Here is a 6,197-nt window from a genome sequence, read left to right as displayed (position 1 = left end):
TCACGTCAATCTCCCTCTGTACTTTCTGCAGAAGGCTTTTCCCTCTTCTCAACCGGAGGAGAAATTTCTTCAATTTTTTCGCTCTCACATCTCTCTCACCGGTTTCTCTCTCTCAGCAGCTCTCTCTGACACACGTCTTCTCTTTTCAGCAAAAGGAGGAAAACTTTTTTACTTTCTTCTCACGAATACTCTACTTCTCTTTGTAATGCTCCGAAACCTCGCATTAATAGGGAAAGACTTCAAATTTGTCGAATATCCGGTGATATTTACTCAACTTTTCGATAAAAAAGTGACTCCAAAATTCGACTGTTGAATTCTTTTGAATTCAATTTTTTTTTTTAAATTTGCCTCTAATCAAATATTATCTTTCATTTTCTAAAAATTGAATTTAAATTAAGTATCAACAACTTTACTTGTTAAATTAATAATAAATTACTCAATTTACTAAAGGAAAAGTATTCAGTGGGACCCACTTTTCCCCTACCTTGTCTTTCTACTCTCTTCTCCATCCTTCTTCTCCACTCACCTCTTTAGAAATTGGAGACAATTTGGATTTGCTTTTGGCCAAAATAGTGAGTTCTTTATTTGTTGTTATTATTTTTTTTTCCCTAGAGTAGCTATGGTGATGATGATGCCGGTGATGATGAGGTATATGTACGGAGGCTCAACACACGAGAGAGATTTGAACCTTCATGAACTTAGAGATCGATAGGATGGAGGGTTTCAAAGCTAGAACCCTGAGAGTATGGCGGTCGACACAGCCATACCATTAGCCAAGAGCATCCGAGCCCTCGAAGAAACCATCATTTTTGGTGCTATGTTGAGCTTTAGTGGGGGGTAAAGTGACAATGCCAATAGTGTTGCACCATAAACTTGCTTCTTTTGTCTTGTTATGGAGAAGGAAAGAGTGATGGACACGAAAGATGGAGAAGAGAGTGACAGAGGAGAGAGATAAGGTGTGAGGTGTTGAAGGAGGATAGACGGTGAGTAAGAAAGGGATTTTTGAAAAATTTGAAATGTGAGCTCATTAAACAAATATCCATAAATGAATGGAGTGATTTAGGCTCTGTTTGTTTGTGTTTTTTTTTTTTTTTTTTTTGAGCAACTACGTTTTTGTTCTCAGGAATAAAAAAGCAGAAACAGCGTTTGGAGTGCGTTTATGTTAAACTTTTTGTTTGTTCGAGAGCAAAAAAAGAAATAAATAAAACAACAAATTTGTGTTTTATTTCAAACACATTTGAGGAACAATTTTCTATTTTCTTCTTCTTTTTCTTCTTATTTTCTTCTTTTTTTTTTCTTTCGCCGGTCGCCCAGGCTCGGCCATGGCGGCCATGGCCAATGAGGGCGGCGGCCTTGCCCAACCACGGCGAGGCTCGCCGCCGGGCGAGGGTCGGCCTCGCGGCCGGGGTGAGCTCGATCTCGCCCGGTTCGGCGAGGCGAAACTCACCCGGCCAGACAAGGCTTCGGCCTCACTTTGGATTTGGGCGAGTCGGCGTCGCTAGCGGTGGCCGGCGAGGCCGAGCCTCGCCCGGGGCGAGCTCGGCTCGCCGGGCCGGCGAGCCTCGCCGTGGTGGGCGGGCGCGGGCCCGGCCGGGCCGGCAACCGGCCAAAGAAGAAAAAAGAAAAAGGAAAAATAAGAAAAATAGAAAAAAATAAAAGAAATAAAAAAATTATACAAATTTACCAAACGTGTTTTTTTATTTTTATTTCCGAACGAGTTTTCACCAAACGCGTTTTTGGTTAAATTGTTCGCCGGAACACAAATACTTTTTATTTATGTTCGCAAACGATTTTTAAACGAACGTCATAAGCCTTTATTATTGTTGACTTGGTAAGTAAGGCGTGCATGGAAGCGTTTCAAACGTTTACGGAACACTTCTGTACGGATTTTGTTAGGGAACAAAAACGCGTTGCGTTTCTGTTGTTTTTTTTTTTTTTCGAAACAAAATAAGAACAAAAAAAGAACAACAAATTGTTGTTTCTTGTTCCGTAAAAAAAAATGAAGAAACGTTTTTCTCTCTCTCTTCTTTCTTTTCTTCTTCTTTTCTTCTTCTTTTCTTCTTCTTTTCTTCTTCTTTTTTTCTTTTTTTCTTTCGCTAGTTGCCGGCCTCGGCCATGGCGGCGACAGGCCGTCGAGGCGGCGACGCCCTCGAGGGTCGGCGACCTCGCCGAGTCGCCGCGCGCGGGCGGGCGAGCCTCGCCTTGGGTCAAGCTCGGGCTCGCCCGGGTCGGCCGAAGGCAGTCGCCGCCCCCTGGCCGAGCTCGGCCCCCTCGCTGCTCGCGCCGGGCGGCAGCAGAGCCTCGCCTTGGCTGGGCGAGCTCGGGCTTGCCCAGATCTGGCGAGGCCGAGCCTCGCCCAACCATGGCGAGCTCGGCCTCGCGAGGGCGAGCCTCGCCGTGGCTGGGCGAGGTTGCCGGCCCCATCGGCGGTCGCGGAGGCCGTGACCAGAGCCGAAAAAAAAAAAGAAAAAAATAAAGGAAAAATGAAAAAATAAAATAAAAATCTTTAAAAAATTAAAAGAAACAAAAAAAAAAAATTTTCCCCGGAACAAACGTGTTTCTATTCATTTTTATTCCTGGAACAAACGTTACCAAATGCGTTCTTTTGTTCAAAAAATTGTTCCCCGAACAAACACTTTTGTTTTTTACATTCGGAACAAAAAAAAACGGCTACCAAACGCGCCCTAAGGTGCTCAATATTTTCTCACTTTTGTGTGATCTTTCCAACTTTTCTCCGATTAAATAATTTCTTATTTTAGATTACCTACTCTTATTTGAATAGATTACTAACTTATATTTGTTTTTCTTTTTAACTTGACCAACTTGTTTATGTATGCCACTTTTATTAGCCTTGCCAACCCTTTTCAACACTACGTTATCAACTAATTTTGCATTAGTAACCCTTTTAGAAAGTTAATCACAACCATCATTTGTTTTATTTCATACTTCTTTCATCTCTGTTAAAAAAAATCTTTTTATATATATACGATTTTTATGAAATTTTCACCGACATCTTAAATTTACCAATGGTTTTATAAAATTACTAACATTTATTTGGTAACTTACCATATTTTTTCTACCAAGTAACCCAAAAGAAAAGTAGATAACTTTAAAAAATAATAATAATAAGAATGCAATTGACTCATATGAGGATTGAAATTAGAATTAGTTGATGAGTTTATCAATAAAAACATGAATTTAAGTTAGTAAACTTACTAAAGGGTGGTAAATTAATAGCGTAATTGAGAGACGCATACAAAAGTTGATCTAAGATAAGGAAAGTTGGTAGTTGAAAAGAAAATTAAACTTGATAAGTAATTCAAATTACAGTTAGTAAACTAAGGCGTGGCCCAGTTGGTTTTATTTTTATTTTTATGCTATTCGCTTAATTCAAATTTTTGCAACGGATATACTTTGGCTTTTCTTGCGCTATAACACCAAAAAATTTCAATATATACAAGTTTTGACGCTAAAATCAAAATATAATTTTTTTCATAATTTATTGAAATTTGGTGGGGAAAATAAAAAAATTGTTTTTGGTTTTTGTTGAAACATAAACAAATATGCTCTAAAGCTACCTGATGAAGAGAATAATTGGTAAGTCCCTTTAATTAAGGTTGGTAAATTCTAAAATGTTGAAAATATAAAGGTGTTGCTAAGAAATGCAGATAAAAATATGTAAACAATAAAAAATGTTGGGAAATTAAAAAAAAAAAGTCAAATAAGTGCATGTATATCTCGCAAGCTTCAAAGTTGTTAACCCATTACTAGATGGTCATTGAATTGGAAATGGTGAGTTACACTATTTTAGTTGGAACTCAATAAATAAATAAATAAATAAACCTTAGAAAGTACCGGCATGCAATAACATCCCTTTTTCTTAATATGGAACAATCAATCAAATAATAAGCCAGTTTTGGGATTACAACTGGAAAAATTGTTAAAAAGTCCTAAATTTATTGTATGATAGCTAATTCAATCTTAAATATATTAATTGTGCCAATTTAGTTATAAACATTTTAATAATTTGCCAATATAGTCATTCTCGACTAATTTTGGTCGAAATGGTGACGAGACAATTCAATTGCTACCTCTTGTCCTACCTGCGGCGTGACCGTGATGACGTGGACAAATTTTGAAGTTTTTGAATTTTTGAATTTTATATTACATTTTATTTATTGTTTCAATTTGGCATTCAGCTGCGTAGATTTCTGCCACGAAAAATATTCATACGTGAATGCCAAAAGGAGATCATGAATTGGCGAGAAAATGCAGTAGATAACTACATCCATAATATGATTTACAAAAAGAAAAGGACCAATTGAGAAATTATCAAAATAAGAGCACAGCTCGAGCAAAAGTCGAAGTGCGATGTCTATGTCGATGAGATGTCTGTCTTAGGACAAACCAAGCAAGGCTGATAGCCAAACCTAGGATGTGAATGACAAAGCACGTCCCGGATGGTGCATTAACTCGGGGAATAAACAGCAGAGCGCGCACAATTAATAAAACAAATAAGGTAGTCGTTGCGGATACATATACTTTTATGACGACTTATTCGCGAGAGATCCAATCTCCAAACTTTCTAAAATAAAATCCGTCCATTTTGCTTATCATTTTACGCCGTTCTCATAGAAATTATCTTTTGGGAGCGGTTCTTACGTCCTTTTAGAGCATTTGAGCCCACTTGACCATTCTATCGAGTGTGGCTAACGTAATTTAATGGCTAAGATCAAGTAAAATTACGTCCTTTAGGCGAATGTAAGTACGCCCATGTCTTGCTCTTTGTTCGTATATCCAATCAACAGTAATTTTTTTTTCCTTTACTAAGGTCGATTTGAAAAGAAATAAAAGAATCTACGCATAACTTCTTGAGCTCTCCATGGAACTGAAGTAAGATCACTACAGAAAACCTATTGTTCGTGTTGTCTTACAAAGGTTGAGCAATAAGCAATTGCGAGCTCTACAGCTCTTGGTCATATGTTCATTCCATTGATTAGAGGAAGGATTTTTATATTTACTTATATCTACGATCATTGATTAAACAGTCATCATATTCATCCGACGAAAATGAACGAGATACCTAGTAAGGTCACCATTGTCGATTTTTGTAGCCCAACTTTGTCGGATCATGTTTATTTTCAAAGAGTATTAATCGGAAAAATACAATTTTTGGAAAAGTTTTTACCACCGTCGCCAATTTCGTTATATTTAAATCTCACCCATTTCAATGCGTTGATGCATATGTTACTAGAAAGCATTTCTCCTTGTGCTATATAGAATTGTCGACATGGTAACACGAGATGATGCGGATAATCCATAGGATGTTGTCATTTGTTAGCAACTTACTTTTTCTCTTTTCATCCTTTAGTTAAGATATGGAGATCGTTTAAGGAGCCATATGCATGTACTTGACGTATTCGTATCGCATGCATGTGATCCTTGACCCTTTTTTTATTTTTGTGTGGGGGAGGTGGGTGGGGGGTCGCTGTGGTCCATGACTTTTATTCATGGACCATGCTTTGCTTTTAGGTATCATGTGCCACCATGATTGTGGCAATTGGACATTCTTGATATGTTCATTCTAGATATGTACAAATCCATCAAATCATAATCATATCTCATATCTCAAACCAAATTTAATTGTATGACACAAAAAGTGAAATCCCCACATTACCTTTTCAAATACTCCAAGATGTGATATTTTTCTGGTTGTGCCAAATAGATTTCCTGTCCTATGACATATGCATGCACCGGCACATATTAATAATTTTGAATACCACATGTAACACGACTTGTACTAACAAATAAATCATATTCATAAGTCAATGATTTTAACCAAATAATAGTATATATGCGAAAATTAGGTTAGTTCTCTATGAATTATGTTCTAAATGAGCATGCGTCCCTACATAAGATTGTTCTGGTCCCATCTTCTCAATTGCATGATTCTACTGCCATAATAATGCTGCGTATGCACTTAATAAACGATGAAATCTAAATTATCACATTATTATTTTGCAATAATCAAATGCTTAAAGCGTACTTCAAATTTTTGGTAAGAAAAAGAGAAAAAAATTGCTTTTACACTTCCTTTTTTTTCAATTTGACCATCCGCACAGTACGCTGAACATGGCATAAAGTCCTTACACGTTTATATCTTTGCCAAAGCAAGCAAACGAATACTCTGATATCGC

The sequence above is a fragment of the Eucalyptus grandis genome, chromosome 4 (assembly GCF_016545825.1).
Source record: "Eucalyptus grandis isolate ANBG69807.140 chromosome 4, ASM1654582v1, whole genome shotgun sequence".
Lineage (NCBI taxonomy): Eukaryota > Viridiplantae > Streptophyta > Magnoliopsida > Myrtales > Myrtaceae > Eucalyptus > Eucalyptus grandis.
The sequence above is the reverse complement of the archived record's forward strand: the minus strand, read 5'-3'. Positions refer to the sequence as shown.